Source organism: Lynx rufus, unplaced genomic scaffold (assembly GCF_022079265.1).
Source record: "Lynx rufus isolate CCGP_SWC_20201006 ecotype Redwood Valley unplaced genomic scaffold, mLynRuf1.p SCAF_1, whole genome shotgun sequence".
In the NCBI taxonomy this organism is placed as follows: domain Eukaryota; kingdom Metazoa; phylum Chordata; class Mammalia; order Carnivora; family Felidae; genus Lynx; species Lynx rufus.
The window spans coordinates 6,239,202-6,259,431 of NW_025814823.1; positions in this window are offsets into that span (position 1 = coordinate 6,239,202).

Sequence of the window (20,230 nt, forward strand, 5' to 3'; positions counted from 1 at the left end):
CTGGGGGTGCTTCCGGGAATGTGCGGGGGAGTCATGGCTTCCGATGCAAGCCGCGAGGCAACAGTACCATGTTCTGGTCTATTCTCACCCAAAGCCCTGTTATGGGTCGGATTATGTTCTCCCGAAAGAGATACGTGGCGTCCTAACCCTTCGTACTTCAGAAAGTGACCTTATTTGGACGTCCGGCCTTTAGAGATACAATCCATACAAAGGAGGCCGTGGGGTGGGCTCAGATCCAATACGACTGGGATCCTCGTGAAAAGGGGAAATTTGGACACAGCCACACAGAGAGGGGAGATCACGTGAAGATTGCAGAAGATGGCCATCTGTAAGCCAAAGAGCGTCTGAGGCCACCTGAAGCTGGAAGGGAGGCGGGAACAGAATCTTCCCTGCAGGTTCCAGAGCCAGCTGGTCCCTACCGACAGCATGGTTTGAGCCTTCTCGCCTCCAGAACAGTGAGACAACGAACTTGTGTCGTCCCAAGCCTCCTGGTTGGTGGCACTTTGTTGTAGCAGCCCCAGGACTTAGAGCTGGAGTTAGAATTCCACGCGGTGAGTTTTCTAGATAGAGACTTGTTGGTTCCTGGTTTGAAGGCCAGATCCAAGAGTTTTCTGTTTTTACTTTGTTTAAACGGCATTGGCTTTTTTTTTAATTTTTTTTTTCAACGTTTTTATTTATTTTTGGGACAGAGAGAGACAGAGCATGAACGGGGGAGGGGCAGAGAGAGAGGGAGACACAGAATCGGAAACAGGCTCCAGGCTCCGAGCCATCAGCCCAGAGCCTGACGCGGGGCTCGAACTCACGGACCGCGAGATTGTGACCTGGCTGAAGTCGGACGCTTAACCGACTGCGCCACCCAGGCGCCCCAGCATTGGCTTTTAAAATATAAACATTGAACTGGAGAATTCCTGATCCCCCCCACCCAATCTGGAGAATTCCTGATCCCTTTGGCTAAAGCAGGGGTTTTTCCTCCCTTAGAAAAAAAGAGGGGGGGGTGGTGGGAAATGACAGGTAGTTAAATTTCAAGGTCTATCTCCTCCCGGGCTTTGAAGATGAAGAAAAGCAGCTTAATTGGCTCTGGGCTGTCTTGGGGGTGATGTGATACTCTTTTTTAAAAATAGAGAGCAAGGAAAATTGTCTCGTGTTGAAATGCAACTCCCTCAGCCTCAGTTTTAAAGGCATCCTTTGCAGGCATCCCTCCCGGCTTCCGGCTAACCCTGCTGGCTTGCTCGTCTGCTCTCCAGGGCCAGCTGGAGAGAGCTTCCCCCGGCTTCCCGGCTGCTCTCCCTCTGCCAGGGGGAGCATGTCCCCATCATTTTTAGGACGTCCCCCTTTCAAGATCTGCCCACATCCTGAGGAAGTTTGGGGGAGGAAAATGCACCGCTTTGCCTCCGCCACGCTGTCACTAACCCCCAGTGGAGGAGGGGGTGTTCTGTCTTCATGTGGGCTCAGAGGGAGTCTGTTGTCTCTCCCTAGCCCACGCCCCGACCCCGACAGCGGGGCGACTCCGTGTCTCTGGGCCTTCCTTCGAATGTTCGGTGCTGACACGAAAAGGGCCACGGCCCTCGCGGTAGGTCAGGGCTGCTAGAGCGTGTTACGCATCGGTAGCTCCCAATTGCCGTGGCTTCTCAGCCCAGGGCATTTAGTCCAAGTCATTTCCAGGGGATGGCAGTGGAGCAGAACCCTGGAATTCGAAGAGGAGGGGACATTTTGAAACCTCATGAACTGTTGGCGTCTTTCCTGTGAACATTCTAGGCCCTAAAATTGTTTCATTGGGGTATTTTTTTTATTAATTTTTACTATTTTTTATACGACATCTATTGTCAGATTGGTTTCCGCACCACACCCAGGGCTCATCCCAACAGGTGCCCTCCTCCATGCCCATCACCCACCTTCCCCTCCCTCCCCCTCCCCATCAACCCTCAGTTTGTTCTCAGTTTTTTAAGAGTCTCTTATGGCTTGGCTCCCTCCCTCTCTAACTTTTCTTTTTTCTTCCCTCCCCTCCCCCCATGGCCTTCTGTTAAGTTTCTTAGGATCCACATAAGAGTGAAAACATATGGTGTCTGTCTTTCTCCGTATGACTTATTTCACTTAGCATAACAGGGATGGCATTGGGGTATTTTTAAATGCCAAGGTCTTCTGTGCCCTAATGAATTTCAGGCCACCCCTCTTGCGTGCACAGGTGAATTGTACTCTGACGAAACATAGGAGCCGTTATACGGACAGATTTGTTGATAACAAAAGACCACCAGAAAGATCTCCTTTTCCTCTTGGTTTAGTTTAAGACTGTCCCTGAAGCTTCTGGTAATAGTGTCTGTCGTGGTTTAAGCTCTTGGCCAAGATGGTGAGATAGAGGGACTGTGGGAAAATTTTAAATTCTTCTCTGGGTCTTTCACCGAGGTGCTAATAGCTCAAAACGTGGAATCCTTTATAAAGGTGTTAGAGGGAAGGAGATATATAAGGAAAGAATCAGAGTAACGGTACCGTTATCCCAAATTACAGACCTCTTTGGAATTTGGTGTGATGTGAAATTATAGTCTGTCTTCAACTTCCTTTTTGCAGCTGTGAGTTGTTTACTATTGAACCATACAACCTTAAATTAGAGAGAAGATGGGAGGGGGAATCCCTGTTTGGGGCACAGTCTAAGCTTATCTTTGCAGATATCTTGGAGCATGCACAGCATATTTCTATTTTAACACCCACGTCCTGGTTGCTTCTGTAGTCCTGAAAGTGGTGTATTCATAAATAAGGAGAAATCTAGAAAATCTGGAAGAATTTCAAAGCTGAACTAAACTGCAGTGATCTGGTTTTAACCTTTAAAAAAAACCAACTTCATTGTTAATTTCCCTTCCGACATCTCTTGGGATCTGGCAAAGGCAAACTGCAAAAAGGTCACCCAGATTGCAGTTGGGCAGAAAATCTTGTTTAGATTATATTATCACAACCAACTAGCAGTATTTGGAAATCGGACGTAAATGAGGCCAAGGAATGAGGGAGGTGGGAAGGACTCGGAACTCTCACGGCGCCCACCCCAGACCCTGGGTGCTACTGGGCGGGGGCGGAAGCGGCTCGCAGGTTCTGGGCCCGCTGGCACCACCCGATGGCCGGTGGTCTGTGGGGGAAAGCATCCAAATGTGAAGGCTTCAGTTCCCTCATCTATAAGAAGAGGGAGTTAAAAGAGATGATCTCCAGGATTCCTTCCAGTCCAAAAAAAGTTCTGATTCTAGGCCATTTTCGATTCATTGGCTGGCATTGGGTGCTCATGGGAAGCCTTCAAGGAAGAAACGAAGTCTGAGCTGTGCCATGACAACTTGGTTCAAGAGTTCCAGGGGTATTGTGGGCTAGGAAGTGGTGGAACCGATACCTTACAGATAAGTGAGAACGCAACACCCTTAGACGGCTGGATTGACATCTTGGTTCTTCCATTTCCTTAGCTTTACAAACACCTAGAAATAATGTAAAACGCCCAGCACGGTATCAGGAACTTTGTAGGTGAACACCAGACGGAAGCTATTGATGACGCTGGAAGTTGGCCGCCCGTTGAAGCAGGAAGGGTGTGTGTACAGAAGAATATGTGAGTGGGAGAGCTGTTGAAAACATCTGAAGTCTTTTTTTTTTTTAATTTTTTTTTCAACGTTTATTTATTTATTTATTTTTTGGGACAGAGAGAGACAGAGCATGAACGGGGGAGGGGCAGAGAGAGAGGGAGACACAGAATCAGAAACAGGCTCCAGGCTCCGAGCCATCAACCCAGAGCCCGATGCGGGGCTCGAACTCACGGACCGCGAGATCGTGACCTGGCTGAAGTCGGACGCTTAACCGACTGCGCCACCCAGGCGCCCCAAAAACATCCGAAGTCTTGAGTCACAAACTATAAATTGTTGTGAGTGGCAGTTGTGACCGTCTATTGATCTACAAAGAGAATCTGAGAGTCCCTGCTTGAGGAGTGGGACCAGGTGGGCAGAAGCAGGACAGGCCACCAAACTGGGAGACACTTGGCGTGCCACGGTTTTCTCCTGAGATGATGTGGCTCCGGGAATTAACTCTAGAAGTTTCCGTGAGGTTGACAGTAATGAAAAGAATGTGAACAACCACGCGACGAAGGCAGGGCCAATGCACAGCAGAAAAGTCCTGGCAGTGGAAGCTTGGGAGGCAGTCCTGGTCAAAGTGAAAGGTTGGGGGACCGAGGGGAGCAAATGCAGGTCAATAAGAGGGTCCCCAACAGGCTGGGACGGCTCCTGCTCGTATGGGACACAATACATATGTGTTCATTGACAGGCTAACTGGCTAGATGGATGGCGTCCTTGAAGCTAAAGAGAGAGAGGGCAGAGGATCACAAGAGGCAGTGTATGTCTGAAAAAGCTCCATTGTTTCCTTCTGCCCTGGTTACTATTATTATTATTTTTATTTATTTATTTACTTATTTTGGTTCCTCATCTCCCTACTTGTCCAAGGACAGTCTCAGATATCCCCAAACCTGGTTAAAGCCCCAACGGTCCCGGACAAAGGCCTTACACAAGGCTTTAACACACGATAATCATCGTGCCCTTTTCAATTTCCCTTTCTCTGGTCATCCTCACTGCTGTTTCTCTAGAGAGGCTCCCCTACTCTGACTCTCCTCACAACAGTCAGTCCTAGGGAGACTTGTGCCAACAGATTCACTCCAGCATAAGCCGTTAGATCGTGTGGTGTCCACGCTCAAAACTTTCCCAGGGCCCGGCACTGTGTATGAGTTAGAACCCCAGCCACTTGGCTGGGCTGTGTTTCGTCCCCGCACAACTGCCCGCGCCCCGGCGTTCTTCCAGGAACGCTCCACCCCTGCCCGTGTACCTACGCATTTCCCTTGCCTGCAAAGTCCTGGGTCCACCCAGCCTCCAGCCTTGAGGTGCTGATCTGTGTGTCCCTGCTCATCCCTACTCACCCCTCCCCTTTTCCTTTCTGGACTTCATTCGTCCGCTCTCTTCCTTGGGCGATTTTTCCGCCGATTCCAACTAGATAATACACCGCTTGAAGGTGAGGACTGCATTTTACCTTCCCTTCTCCACAGTACCTAGCATCGTCTGATTAATAGAAAACTATATTGGCATGCATGAGATAGCTAAAGCACGCGTGAATTTACGAAGCCGTTTCAAACACATTTTAGTAGTTAACGTGAAGGCAAGCTACCTTTCCAAAGGCCATATAAAAATAGCCTTTTAAAATCAGAATTCCTGTCTGAGTAATAAGTTGAATCAAATTTTTGGATTAAAAAAAAAAAAGATGGGATACGGGTTTTTCATTTCTTCGGCTAGTTGTTTCCAGGCAACCTTGAACTTGTCAAATAAAAAAGTCTAAGCAGAAGACTGAGATGTATGACCTTACTTTGAGAAACCTGCTCTGGTCAGGCTAAGCGCGCTATTCAGCATTACAAGCAGACATTCTTTAGAGACCAACGTCTTTTCTCACGTCCGGTCTTCTTGGGTGATTTCAGGAAGAAAACGTGGTGTAGTGGGAGAACATAGTATTTGGGCTTACTTACTCTGAATCCTTTGAAGCCAGGCTTTATTGCTGTGAGCTTGGGGAAAAAATCATCTAAAGTCTCTGAGCTTTGATGTCTTTGTCTCTGAAATGTGTCTAACCGCCCAACCTGCCTCCCTCCTCACGACATCACGTGTACCACGTGACTGAACGGTAAACTGAAGCTGCCTTTGGCGATCATCATCATTGTCGTCGTCATCCGTGAAGCTCCCCTCATTGGCTGTCCCTGCCAGGGCCTGCACACGTGTGGCTGTGGCCAGTTCCCAAGGTGCAGCCCCCTACCCCACTGCTCCCCACCCCAGGGCCACCTTCGCGCGGCCGGAATTAGAACTGGCTCGGCCCTACCTTCTTGACGTCCACGTCCTTAATCCTTGGCCATCGAGGGCTGACTCCAACTCGCACCCACTTTGGCCCTTGGCCGCTGGCTTCCGGTCTTTTCCAGCCACTGGGCCCAATCTGGGGTGACGCAGTTCCAGCCTGATTTGGGGGGTCAATCAAAGAGAGGCCTTTGCCACTTGTTCTGAACTTGGTTGGAGTTCTGATCACCCCTCAGCCCTGCGTTTGGCATCTTGCCTTTCCTTATTCACGCGGGGCAAGGAGCAATTATTGTCCCTGTGAAAATGGCAAGGCCTCCGTTCCCCTTCTCTGTTCTCAGGCAGCACCAGATAGGGAGAGAGGAAATAAAAAAAGCCACGGGGAACCGCTGAGGCTGTTAACTTCTCCAAACCTCTTTGGTCTTCAGAGACTCATGCTGAAGATCCCCAGGAGAGAATTTCTAAATGAAAAGAGGGAACTGGATTTATTCAAAAGCTACTTCCTCCTTGCAGGATGGAAGGAGCCTTCTGTCTCAACACAAAATATGCCATTTCAGAAGAAAGCTTTTTTTTTTTTCTTCTATTATGGCAAAATACAATGTTCCTTTGTCAGGAATGGGTAAACCTCAGAAGACGTAGCTCTTCCCTCCACAGACGTGAGGACTGACTTCTATATTTTCTATTTTAAGACGGATTCAAATCCCTCATACATGATTTAAGAGCAGCAGTGGAGAACGATTCTTTTGAGGAGAGATTTTTTCCAATGGCATTCTACGCCCTCACGTCCGGCGCCCAAGGCTGGACTGGACCTCACCTACTGGTTATGGCTGGGACATCGTTATTCTGGAATGGCAAGCTATCATGAGACATCATTATTCTTCATCCTGACCCCAGGAAGCTAATGAGACAGGCCCAATTATGAAGCCATATGGCAAAGAGATATTTGGGTAAACAAATTTGTATTTCAATAAAATTTAACAGCCCCGTAAGATATAATAATTGAAATGTAAATGACAGTAGGTGCACTGGCTTAAAGCTGACTTCGTAACTTACCAGATGGCATATTGTAGGTGATTTGTGTTCCATGAGCGGAGGTTTTTAGGCAGGTGATATTTTCAGTATTCTCCCTGTCCATTTTGTCTCTTTGGGTAATATTTCTAGTTCGTTGTCTCACCCCCTGCGATCAGCTTTATTTTATGGAATTGCTTAGGGCAAGCATTGAGTAGTACAGTATATTGAAGGGTTTTCTTGGTTTTGTTTTCTTTGTTTTAATTTTCTCCTTTGCCCTTGGGGGATGAGTGGGGAAGAGGGCAGGAAAATGAGAAGAACAGGAGGTGAGGTTACCAGCGAATTCCCTCTTGCCTGGACTCCCTTTCCCCCCATCACTCTAAGCCTCCATCAACTACATGAACATCATCTCCTCTCCGTCTCCTTCAGACGCACACGCAGTAGCCTGCAGCCTCCCTTCGGGCAGTCTTTTTCTGAAAGTAGCACTAACCAGCAGGGAGATGTTAGAAGATCTAGATTCTAATTAAGGTCGCCTCTGATTGCACTAGACAAGTCCCTGCTGCTTGGAAAACAGGCTGAAAAACCTCAGATTAAGAGGGTTGTGGAGGATGGCACAGATCAGGGGCAGGGGCTCGCATGAGCCCTCTTTCTGCCAACATTATCTAAAATGGGGGCTGTAGAGGGCATACGATAAAAATGTCAATAGTCAACAATGCCACCCCTTGCTAAACCATGAATTTAAGATATAGCACAGGGCAAATGGTGACATCCATTGTGGCATGCAGCTCTATCTGGTAAACCCTTGGTATAGAACGATTGTGGGCTGTGAAGATGGGGGGAGGGTGTTAGAAAACGTGTAGGCTTTCCCTTAAACCAGCAGTGTAAAAAGGTTCTGCCTTTTGAGAGCATAAAGTGAAAATGAGAGCACTGCTCCTCCATCGGAAGAGCGGGAGCTAGGGTTTACCTTCCCATAGCTGGGGGCAGGCAGAGTCGGGTGACGGTCTGGAACGCCCTCACCCCTTCCCCTCAGCGGCCACACTGCTGGCCAGAGTTAGGGTCATGAAACTTGGCATCGTGAGTGTGCACTTTGTGTCTGAAATCGTTCTGGTTAATATAGAGAGACAGGCCAGACTGGTGATCAGAGTAGGTCATCCGATAAGTGTTGGATTAAATTAAACAAATATGTGAATGAATGGTTGTTTAAATGAATGAATGCCTGGTCCCTGCCCTGTTGGGGCTTAACATCTAAAGGAGGCGTCCAGACCAACATACAAGAAGCACGAAGCTCACAGTGTCATCCTCTTGGACCTGCTCCCTAACCGGAGTTAACCAGTGGGGAGAGGGGGTGTGTCTGCTTTTCCATCGGGGTTACCAGGAAGGGTGGGCAAACAGGGTGGCTTCCTTTTTATTAGTGGAAACCTAGAAGCCAAGCAAGGTTAAATGGCTCCTCTTGGGCCACTGTCGTCCACGGGTAAACACCAGGTGAATATAACTGTTTGTCTACGAGGATAAATATGTCTGTATTGGAATTTATTTTTCAGCAACTTTAAATTTGGAAATATATAACTTCCCAGTATGCAGAAAAGCTGCAAGGATAAGAAATGTACACAGGACACCCATACCTCCCTGCTTCACCTACTTTGTTATTGTTCCATTTGCTTTATTATCTGTACACAGTAATACATGTTTATATTACATTATATCATGTATCATATGAGTGAAAAACTATTTTTCTGAAGTATTTGAGAGTCAGGTACATACAGTTGATCCTTAAACAACATGAGTTTGAAATGTGTGTGTTCATTTGCAGGAGGATTTTTTTTCGATAAATACAGTACAGCACTGTAAATGTATTTTCTCTTCCTAATGATTTCCTTAGTAACATTTAGTTTTCTCTAGCTTACTTCATTATAAGATTACAGTATAGGGGCGCCTGGGTGGCGCAGTCGGTTAGGCGTCCGACTTCAGCCAGGTCACGATCTCGCGGTCCGTGAGTTCGAGCCCCGCGTCGGGCTCTGGGCTGATGGCTCAGAGCCTGTTTCCGATTCTGTGTCTCCCTCTCTCTCTGCCCCTCCCCCGTTCATGCTCTGTCTCTCTCTGTCCCAAAAATAAATAAAGTTGAAAAAAAAAAATTTAAAAAAAAAAAAAAAAAGATTACAGTATATAATAAGTATAACATACAAAACATGTTAATCAACTGTTTATGTTATCAGTAAGGCTTTCAGTCAATAGTAAGCTATATTAGTAGTTAAATTGGGGGGGAGCCAAAAGTTATATGTGAATTTTCAGTTCCTTGGGGAGTCAGCACCCCAACCCCTGTGTTGTTCTAAGGTCGACTGTATATTTGGCCTCTTAATGTCTAAATACTTCAGTGTGTATTTCCTATGAATGAGGCTAGGATCCCTACCCTGATCAGCATCTTTCACAGAACCTCTCCTCCATGTGGCTAATTGGGCTTCCTCATAGCATGGCAGGCTCAGGGAAGTTGGGCTACTTTCATGGCTTTAAGAGGGAGCATTCTAAGCAGCAAAGGCAGAAGTTACAGATCTCCTGAGGACCAGCTCAGAAGTCACATGGCTTCACTGTCACTCATTCTATTGGTGCAGACAGGCCACAGGGTTGGTTGGATTCAAGGGCAGGGGAACCCAAACCCACCTGCGGTGGGAAAGAATTGTTGGCCATCTTGAATCCAGCACAACACCCACCATTTTCTTTTTCTTTTTTTAAAAATTTATTTATTTATTTATTTTTTTTATTTATATCCAAGTTAGTTAGCACATAGTGCAATAATGATTTCAAGAGTAGATTCCAGGGATTCATCCCCTAGGTATAACACCCGGTGCTCATCCCAACAAGTGTCTTCCTTAATTCCCCTTACCCATTTAGCCCACTCCCCCACCCACAACCCCTCCAGCAACCCTATTTGGTTGCTGTATGTTTTGTCCCCCTCCTTGTTTTTATATTCCTTTTTGCTTCCCTTCCCTTATGTTCATCTGTTTTGTATCTTAAATTCCACATATGAGTGAAGTCACACGATATTTGTCTTTCTCTGACTGACTAATTTCACTTAGTATAGTACCCTCTAGTTCCATCCACATTGTTGCAAATGGCAAGATTTCATTCTTTTTGATTGCCAAGTAATACTCCATTGTATGTATGTATATATATATACATATATATATGTATATGTATGTATGTATGTATATATATATGTATTTATATGTATGTATGTGTGTGTGTGTGTATATATATATATATATATCTCACATCTTCTTTATCCATTCATCTGCCAATGGACATTTGAATGCCCACCATTTTCTATCTTGTGGTCTAGGCATTTATGTATGATTCTCTGTGTCCTGCTAAACTCTAAACAGCTAGAGCCTTGGTGGCACGATTCTTATCTGTCTTATCTTAGCAACTTCTCCCATGGTACTCAGCTCACTGCCTTGCACATAGTAAGTGCTTAATATTTATGGAATAAATATTGATTGTAAACAGACTCCTCGATGGTTCAATCTCCTCACATTATTTCTGAGGACCCTGACACCCTATGAAAGGCCCTTGATAGTCTCAAGGTCACAAAGACCCATTGTGTTAATCTCCATGACAGTCCTGTGAATCAACGTTCCAGTAGGGAGGTGTGACTGGGGACTAAGGAGGGCTGCTACGGGTTGGTAGGAACTTGGTAGGGAAGAGACTGTTGGCTTTCTCATTTGGTGCCTGTGTTTTTGAGTAAAAATCCTGCTTTGAGTGGTTAATTGGCTTACCTGGGTCATAATGTATCTGTAAAATAAACTGGAAATATCTTTTTTTCTATATCTACTGGCAGAGTAAGGATACTAGATTTAAAATACCATGGGAAAGACAGGGAGGAGAGATGGGTAGATGGTTCCAGAAGTAGCAGTGTTGATGGTTGAAAGGATGTCCTGTCCACTTTGTCCCTCCTTGGTCTCTGTAACTGTGCTTAAGAATCCCTAACATAAGCACGGTCAGTGAACATGCCAGCAGTTAGCAAGTACTCGGGGTCCCTAAGTGGCTCTGCTCAGAGCTGAACAGGAGGGCTCAGCATTTTCCCTTCAGCACTAGCTTGGCCCTGTCCTCATGCGTGCCCATGCCACATCAGAACTAATGCCCATGGCATCTGTCTCACAGGCCGATTTGCTCAACTTCAACTTTGGTCCTCCAGATTTTTGTTTTGACGTTTAAAAAATGGCCTCGTCAGTCGACACGCCCTGATTTTTGTGACGGTTCTGAATGAATTCTAACGAGTTAGTGAATCTTTCTGGATCTGTGTAGAGATGTAGGAAGATAAATTGCATCCGTCTTCCAGGAGAGTTACGAATTCAGCAGAATGTCAGGCTGGGAAGGCGGGAAGGGAAGCATCTCTGACAGCAGGGCTGTGGAACAGGCAGCACACGCTGGAAGACTGTGGGCTGTCGGACGAGGCAGACTGGACACAGGGGAAAGACAGAAATGGTCTGCACGTTCCAGACTCCTGGGAAACCACTTGCACCTATTAAAGAGGACTCTCCATCATTTTGGCCATGAAAGCAACATCTCACTTACCCGGCACTCGTTTAGATGGCCAGCTCCAATATCTGCGATGCCACCATAACCTAGGAAGGAAGTTAAAACATCTCTGAGGCGTTAAAAGAGATGTCTCGGAATTTGTGACAAAACTCCATGAAGTTTTAGACAGGATCTCAACAGACTTGGTTATCTGCTGTCCAACTCACAGCTAGTAAGAAGCAACTTTGGGAAGAAGGCAAGAGGCTTCTAGAGGCAGACGTGAAAAGCAGAAGGAAATCACGACCTGATGGGGGAGGAGCCTTAAAAACAAGTGAAAATCCTCAACAAGTACAGCATCCTGGGACCAGCCTGGGAGGAGGCAGATAACTCTGTATTCTGAATTACCTGAGTTCCACGTTACAACCTGATGGAAAAATGAAGATAGATGGGGCCTGGTGGCATCCACCAGGGGTTAAAACATCCTCATTATATTGTCATTTATACCTACAGCTTAGAAATCTATCCCTCCAAAATGATTCGGCATTTTTTAAGTTCTTACACTTAAAGGAATAGATTTTAGTTATCTGGAAAATGCATGAAGTAACTGTATTAGTCTGCTTGGGTGGCTGTCACAAATACCACAGGCTGGGGGCTTATTTAGGCCACAGAGATTATTTTCCCACAGCCCAGGAGGCTGGCGGTCCAAGATCAAGAGGTCAGCAGGGTTGGTTTCTCCTGAGGCCTCTCTCCTTAGCTTGTAGAAGGTCCCATTCTCCCAATGTCCTCACTTGGGCTCCTCGCCGTGCACCTGCATGTTGGTGTCTCCTCCTCTTGTTATAAGGACACCAGTCATATTGGGTGAGGGTCCCACCCTTATGACCTCATTTAACTTAATTACATCTTTCAAGTCCCCATCTCCAAATATGGTCACTTCCTGAGGTACTGGGGGTTAAGATTTCGATGTATGAATTCGGGGGGACACAGTGTAGTCTGTAAGACCAATACAACTTTATTTCTTTGTTTGTGCTTTATTTTGCATCAACACAACTAATTCAGCCTTGGGGGATGGGGCGGGTGCAGAAATTAGCAGAGCTACTAGGTAATCTTCTTTTCTAGTTATTCTGAAGCCACTGACAAGAGGGTTGAGGACACAACTGTTTGTATGTAGTTCTTTCGATCTTTTACCGTCTCTCTCTCTCTCTCTCTCTCTTTCTCTTTCTCTCACACACATACACACACACACACACACCCCTAGGAGAGCAAATCTTATTTATTCATTTTTGTTACAAATCTTTGAAAACCTCTCCCTTCTCCTGCCACTGCTTTCTTTCAGACCCTTATCATTTTTTTCCCAAATTCCATTACCCGCCCTAGTCCCCCTTCCCACCATCCCCCCGGCCAGGTGAGGAGGCGATTTCCTGAAACACAGATCTCATCACACCACTTTCTGCTTACATCCCTTCAGTAGTTCCCTATTTGCTTCCAGGATTAAGTTCAAACTCTTCAGTGGCTTTACAAGGAGGCTGACCAAACTGATGCTATCAAGTGCTGGTGAAGATGTGGAGGAACTGGAACTTTCCTACATTGCTAGGAGCAAAGCAAAGTGATACAGCCACTTCGGGAAACAGTTTGGAAGTTTCATGTAAACTAAACATACACTTATCAGGGGCGCCTGGGTGGCTCAGTCGGTTAAGGGTCTGACTTCGGCTCAGGTCATGATCTCACAGTCTGTGAGTTCAAGCCCCGCGTCGGGCTCTGTGCCGACAGCTCGGAGCCTGGAGCCTGCTTCGGATTCTGTGTCTCCCTCTCTCTCTGACCCTCCCCCGTTCATGCTCTGTCAATCTCTGTCTCAAAAATAAACATTAAAAAAAATTTAAAAATAAAAAAAACATACACTTATCATATGACCCAGAAATCCCACTCTTGCATGATTACCCCTAGAAAAATGAAAATCTACCTTCACACGAAAGCCAATATGCAAATGTTTACAGTGCCTTCATTGATGATTGTTAGAACCTGAAACAACCCAAAAGTCCCTCAACTAAGGAATGAATAACAAGCTGTGGGACATCTATAAACTAGAATACTCCTTAGCGATAAAAATAAAACACACACATTCCTGATACAAGTAACAACATGTATGACTTTCATATCCACTGTGCTCAGGAGTCAGATTCAAAAAACTAAAGACTTGATGAACCCATTTCTTCACACTCTTGCAAAGGAACAAGGCACAGAAAGATCACTGATTGCCAAGAGCTGAGCTGGGGAAGGGGCTGATCATAAGGGCACAGGACTTTGGTGGCTTGTGGAGCTGTGTCCGTCTCTTGACTGTGGTGGTGGTTACACACTTGTATATATTGGTTCAAGTTCCCAGAACTGTATACTAAAAAGAATGACTTTTACCACATGTAAACAGTTCCTTAATTTTAAAAAATGAGAAAACGGGGGCGCCTGGGTGGTTCAGTCAGTTAAGTGTTTGACTTTTGATCTCAGCTCAGGTCATGATCCACGGTTCGTGAAATCGATCCCCGAGTCGGGCTCTGCACTGACAGTGGGAAGCTTGCCTGGGATTCTCTCACCCTCTCTGTCTCTGCTTCTCAATCTCTCTCTCTCAACGTAAATAAATAAGCTTTAAAAAATCCTTAAAAAATGAGGAAACAAAAATACTGACCATATGTCCTGATTATCCTGGTACAGCTCAGATTTATGCCTATTGTCCCGGGTAATTTAGTCCACCTTCCACCTTTTACTCTAAAAACAAATGTCCCCAAATTGTACAATCATCGTCTTAGCCCAGGATAAACCCAGAAAGCAGCCCCTGAAATCAGGATTTGTGGAGAGACACTTTGTTTTGGAAAGTGATGCCAGGGAGTAGGACTGGAAACTGGGAAATGGTGAAGCAGGGAAACAGGCAAGGCTAATACTCGGAGGGCCGCCCTTTGTGTAGTGGGGGCTTGTCTCCACGGGTTCTTACCCTGTGTGGTTTGGAAAAGAGGAGCGTTTCCACCCTGCTCTCCTCCTGGGTCGGTCAGGCACGGCCCACGGAGTGCTGGGTTCCAGGTTGCGCATCCTTGGGGCCACGTGGGTCAGTGTTGGCATCCGATTCAGCATCTGAGAAGCCCCGAGGAGGCGAAGGGAAGGTACAGGCAGAAGCCGAGATGTGGTTCTGTCGGGCTACACCCGAGGAAAGCCAATCGCTGCAGCTGGCTGGCTTAAAGCATGGGCGGAGACGGCGTGAGGTGGGACACGAGAGGTGTTCGATTCAGGCATCCTACTTAGAAGGCCCTCTGGTGCTGGGTCCTGATTTCTTTTCTGACCTTACTTCCAGCTCGTCCTTCACGTGCTCGTGACCCAACCACCTGACCCTGGACATTTTGTGCTCTCCCTTGCCTCTCAGTCCCTAAGTTGTTCTTTTTTAGGGCTGCCACCGAAGGTTATATAGGTTGTATGTACAACCTATATAACTGCCCAAGGGCTACTGGAACAGGGGACATATCGGGACTGTCATCCAACCCGACCTCCACTGTATCCTCAGTGGAGAGGTGCCCACAGAGCTGTGTCTCCCCAGCGACGGTACCTTTTCCCAACTTGCACAAAGGCACCCTGTAGCCTGGAAGTAAGCCCACTCCTCTTGGAATGTGTCCTCTGGTTTCCATAGTCTCATGTCTCCTGTCCCTCTCTGCTTGCCTACTGTTCATCCTCCAAACTCACCCTAGGAAACATCAGCCTTTCCTAATCCTCCTCCAACCCAGCCCTAAGCTATTAAATACCCTTTGTTATGGGTTGAATTGTTCCTCCCCAAACTCGTACGTTAAGACCCTAAATGTGTACTACCTCAGAAGGTGACTCTATTTGAAGATACGTCCCTTAACTAAGTGATCCAATTAAAATGGCGCCCCTGAGAGTGGGCTCTAATCCAATGTGACTGGTGTCCTTATAACAAGAGGAAGAGACACCAGACATGCAGGTGCATGGCAAGGAGCCCACGTGAGGACACTGGGAGAATGGGACCTTCTACAAGCTAAGGAGAGAGGCCTCAGGAGAAACCAACCCTGCTGACCTCTTGATCTTGGACCGCCAGCCTCCCGGGCTGTGAAAAAAATAGATTTCTGTTGTCTAAGCCCCCAGCCTGTGCTGTTTGCTTATGGCCACCTGCGCTAATAGACCCCTGTTCTGTGCCCTCATAATACCTTGAGCATATGTCTTTTAGCTAGTATTCCAGAGTCTGAGAATCACTGGTGTCCCTGCTTCCTCCTCCAGCTGGATCATCGGCTCCTGGAGGGCGGTGTGATCTTGTTAGCATTCACTCCCTATCACCCAGTGCAGTGCCCGACATCAATATTTGTAGAATGAATGACTAGGCAGAAAAACCCTTATCTCATTCGGCATCCTGAGAAACTGTAGCTGCTGGTGCCATTAGAGGCTCAAATGAGAGAAGCAAATTTTATGAAAAATATATCCAGAAACGCCGCTTCATTCCATAAAATGTTTCCAATATAGATAATACAGTGTCACCAGCGGGAAATTATGGCTTCCCATTAGCTATGGGGTTGGCTTCTATCTGCGTTCCAAATTTAACTCCTATCACTCTTTACCTTGATCACTGTGCTGGAGCAAAGATCAACATTTTGCTGCTTGCTCTATCTGCCTCTTTCTGCAGCCACCCCGGCCACCACCCACCACACACGTCCCGCACATGCTGGGTGGGATCCTGCGGCTGTCCGTGCTGCTCTTCTGGAAGGTTCCCCCACTTGGCCCTGACATCCCTCCTTCCCCTCCTAGGTGCACCATGCCTCTCGTCTGCTCCAGGGATTCTCCCATTTCTGCTTCAGACTAGATCAAACACTTCTTCTGCATGCTGTCTTATACCTGGGAGTACAGCTTACCATATCGTTTACCACAGTACCTCACAGGTACCCATTTCCACGGTTGTCTCCCTTATATACCAGAAATTCCTTGAAAGCAAGGACCTTATCCCTTTCATTAAACACACACACACACACACACACACACACACACATGACTTTATCCTTGGTGCCTGGCAAAATGCCTGACATATAAGTTACTCAACACATGATAGTTGTTATGATCATTTCTAATAAAATAGTAGTAAATCATGGGAAGGACAGTTAGGTATCATATAACGTCAGTATGAATTATTTATAAACTAAATATTTTTTCTTTTCAGGTTCATTTCTTTTCCTTCTGCTAATTTCTTTTGAACATAAGTTGTTTTCTAACTGCTGGTCTCCAAGATTGGTGAGAAAAAAATAGAAGAAAAGACAATGAAAGTTAAAGAGGGTGAGGGGAAACAGACACACACACACACACACACACACACACACCACAAGTATAATTGAGGACAAGGATTTTACATACTTAAATACCCTAACTGCAGCATGGATTCCCTTAGTGCCCTAAAGTGACGTGTACATAGTCCTTAGTCTCTGAAACTAGAGATGCAAAACATATCTCTTTCAACAAGGGGCTGAACAGATTAATTAATGCTTACAAAGCTCTTTAAAAATGAAAATGTGCACACAAATCCTTATTAGTATTAGTTATGCTCTATATAATAAGCCTTAGATGTGAAATTTATGTAATAAATCAGGTAACATGGCTCAAAAGTAGAAAAAGCATGTACAAAATACACACTGGGCATCCACATTAATCATATAATCAACAACTCCTAAACCCTCGTTCCTGACTGAGCTATCAATAATATAATACGAACTTGAATCCTTTGTGTGCTTTCCAATGTGATTATTGGCACAGTGTTACGTTTTGTGATGTAGATTTTAGCACACTTCTAGAAGATTTCCCTTTTTTTATATTAGATACATTAGAAAGACCTCATTCTGATGTGTTTTTTTTCTGGTGTTGGAAAAAATTGACAGCACTAAGAAAATTCGTATATTTTCTTTTATAAGACTTGAAATGCTGGGTTTTGCCATAATGCGTCTATTGTCGAGGAGACAACTGGGCCATTATAATGATAACAATTTCTTCTGTCACCTTTCTTCAGTTTGGGTGAAAGTCCTTAAGCTCTTTCTAAGAAAGAGGTACTTTTCACTTCTCTGAAACAGGGAGATCCTTATAGGTGATAACACTCCTACTTTATGGTAATTGCATATTTAATGTCTGCCTTCTCCCCCGGATGGTAGCTTCACAAAGCCAGGAACTATGCCTGCCTTCTCATGTGATATTTGGCACACAGCAGGTGTTCAGTATACATTCAGTATACATCTGAAGTGGAGGGGCTAGGTGTGGAGAAAGGGAGCATGAATATTAATGATATTGATACTATCTATGAGAGAGAGAAAGTCAGATGTAGGAAGGGAGAGACTGGTGGAGAACACACATTTTAGAAAACTATAGAAAAAGATTTTGAGATTGAACAGAAGGTTCCAATTTGCTAAGGTGATAAATGTGAGTTCGAACTACTCAGTTGTGTACATATGGTTTTGCTAATATTTAAACCTTATGATCTGAGGAAAAAAGAGAATGGCATGATTATTTTTGCACGTAAGTTGTATCTCGGTAAGGTATGTGGGCTGACTCTTGACGTTATCATCGGCTATCATTTATGGAGCCCTTACTCTTTGTCTGGTTGGACTCAGCATTTCACATTGTTTATCTCCAATTCTCACTACTGTGCGTCAGAGACATCCTTAGAGACATTTTACGGAATAAGGAAACTGAAGCCCAAATTCCAAACAGCTGTTGAGAGGCCGAGTGTGGATTTAAATTCATTTTACTCTAATGATCCTTTTCCTACATTGTGCTATGTTGGGGGAAAGACTGCTTTTTGGACTTAAGCATGTGACTTGAACATGTTGTTTAACTTTAATGAGCGTCCATTTCCTCATCTGGAAGATGGAGGTCTGAAAATAATTAATCTTCAGGCCTATTTTCCACTAAAATTCTACAAATAGAGGGAGGTAAGGCACTCCCTGCTGTGTTTGGAGCTGTCCATGGTCCTGACAAGACAGACCCAATAATGCCATAATCACTTTAGGAAGAAGTCCAAGAGTCCAGAAACGCCTACATTAATAAAGATCTTGGTCTTATTCTCTGGGTCTCTTAAGTAATTAAGCATGCCTACTCTTACTGCTGAGTGTATGGATTATTCCAGGGCCCAAGCCACTGCAAATTAAAGATACAGGCAAATATGCACGCCCTTCCCCTCTCCAACACACACACACACACACACACACACACACACCCCTGAAATAGTCTATGTGTTCCAGCCAAATGAGCTGTCCATCTTGCCTCCATTTTTTATTCTTTTGCCTTGAATTACAGATTCTTTTTCTGGGCAACAGATGTTCTTCAGCCTGAATTTCCAAGCTTAGCCACCCTACGAACCAAGTGAGATTAATTGAATGAATTATCTCAGAAGCCAAATAAGTTCTTTGGTTTTAGTCTACTTTTATTCCTTTTTCCATTTACCCACAGGGATATATATTTCACATGTGTCTGTGTCAAGGGACGCATATTTATTGTATAAGCAATAATTTCAACACAAGATGTAGTGGATACAGGGATGTGAAAACTTAAGATGAGTGCCCGCTGTACGTTTCCTCTGTTGATCATGGGCTAGTCACTGAATTTTGTACCATCATCTCTTACCATTTACAACTTAACCCTAATGTATGACGTAACTTGTAAAATAGCATTAATAATAAACCTCTGATATTTTGAAGTCTTTTTACTGTATGATGGCCTTTGCAAGATTTTTTTTTAAACAGCAATATTTAAATGCATAAGGAGTTCTCTCCATGTTGAAATAGTGTGTCCCACTGAGAGTTAATTATAAGCTGGAGCTGCTTTAATAAGGATATATTGGACCACAGTAAAAGTAAAATCCTAAAAACAACAAGTGATAAAATTATAGCTAGACACTACTTTTAGTGGTTGCTTGAGTCCCTTTTTGAATTCTGTGTTCATTCACAGATCTGTGTATATAAATATGGTTTTACATTTTCAAATACACATACATGTATTTTCTTACATGCATGCATAAGTAAATATATATGGCTAAATCTAAGCTGTTTACATTTAAGCCCAGAGAGGATTCATTTTTTTGCCCTCCACATTATCTCCCTGAGTGATCTTCAAGGAGAAGAAGGTCTTCAAAGGGAACGTTTTTTAAGGTCCTTGAAGAAATGCTGAACAAGTGAATTCCTACGTCAAGCCAAGGAAAAGAGTCAGAGAGCCATAGCCTATATGTGCTCATCCCAGCCTCAAAGAGTAAGACCAGTCTTAGGGAGAGAAACATTTCCCCCAACTCATGCATAAAAAGAGGCTTTAGGGCTGGGAGGTCTGAAGGGGACTTAAGACCTTTGGGCTCGTAGAGAGTTTGCAGCTCTGGGGGTGTTGGAAGCAGCTCCCTGGGCAGGGGCAGCATCACCCCAGGATGTTTGGCAGAAACAATTACCAGGAAATGGTGGACGTCCAGCACTATGGGTGGCTGTGCACAGGCCTCGCCAGGCAGCAACAACAGCAGCTCAGGCAGACTGAATAAATCCCTCAGCAGGCAACAAGGACCCAGGGAATGCCCAAAGTCAGCTGTGTTTGGGGGAATCGGTAGCAACCTTCAAATCAGATACAACATGCCTTTGCCACATTATTATTTATACTTAGTTAAAATTTAATTTTTAAGTAAATTATAATGCATGGATATGTGCTTCCTTAGAAAACGTTCAACAGTTAGAGAAAAGCTGAACTCCCATTTGCTATCACCCCCCAAACCTGGTTCCCTCTTCCTTTTTTTGAAGACCAGTTTATTTCTGCCATATTAAGGAATCGTTTTCCAAAAGAAAAAAGAAAAAAATTATAGACTGGAAGTCAGTGAGAATACTGGTTTTCATATT